Genomic DNA, 1250 nt, shown 5'->3' with positions numbered 1-1250 from the left:
AGTTATTTGCAGTATAGCGAACAGAAACTCCTTTCAACATGAGGATATTAATAATCTAGGAAAGCCGACGAAGTTAACAATTACTTTACAAACATAGGTCGCACGTCCTTTGAACAGTCACTGTACTCACTTTAACGACGAAAGAACTCAAGCCTTACACCTAGGACTCCAGTGCCCAACTTTAAACCATAACCTGATGATGTGAATTCTATCATCCTGGTGAAAAAGAATTTGAAGAACTCCAAAGCCATTAGCTCAGATGGCATAAATAAGAGATGCTCTTCCTGTTGTCATCTACATTACTGTTATCATGAATACTTCCATAGTAACTAGTAGTTTTCCAAATGCTTGGAAGCTAATTTATGTTACCCCTTTCGTTAAGGTTGGAGATGAAGAAATACAGAATTATCGTCCTATTTCTCTTCTACCCATTTTATCAAATATTTTATTACTAACCAACTAACTCATTATCTAGAAACCAATGATTTATTTGCAAAGTCAGCATGGATTTTGACCTAGACTCTCAACAGAAATGGCAGTTACAATTAACATTTATGAAAACATGGATAGACAAAGAGTCTCTCTTGTCTTGTTACTTGAGCTCTCGAAGGCATTTGAGAGTGTGAGCCATAACATCCTCCTGAAAAAATGTGAAAAGTTAGGAGGCGACCCTTTTTGGTTTGATTCCTATCCCTCTAATCGATCTCAATCATTTCGTATTGGGAAAGTTATTTTACCGTCACTTAACGTCGACTTTGGTGTACCGCAAGGTTTCATATTAGACCACTACTATTTCTTATATTTGTTAATGATATGTCAGAGCACATACGAGACTGCCTACTGGTGCAATATGCAGACGACACCCAACTGGTTCCTAATGACAGCATTAACGAACTTCAAGCACTAGTAAAACGGGCGGAGGTTACTTTATCACAGTGTAAATGCTATTTAAAAATGGTCTTGTGGTAAATAAAAAACAATGTATTTTTATTGGAAGTCAACACAATATCTCTCGCATCCCTGTTGACACGCATATATTATTTGAAAAAATTCGGATAAAACCCAGTGACAAAGTAAAGAACCTAGGCATCTATATGGACTGCTATATGCGTTTTGATAGTCATATAGATTCTATGTGCAAGAAGGTAAAAGGAATGCTCCTCTATATAAACCGCATTTGAGATAGTTTTGATACGCCCACAAGACTTCTATCACTCAAACCACTTGCTTTAAGTATAATTAACTACTGC

Source organism: Penaeus vannamei, chromosome 18 (genome assembly GCF_042767895.1).
Source record: "Penaeus vannamei isolate JL-2024 chromosome 18, ASM4276789v1, whole genome shotgun sequence".
NCBI lineage: Eukaryota > Metazoa > Arthropoda > Malacostraca > Decapoda > Penaeidae > Penaeus > Penaeus vannamei.
The sequence above is the reverse complement of the archived record's forward strand: the minus strand, read 5'-3'. Positions refer to the sequence as shown.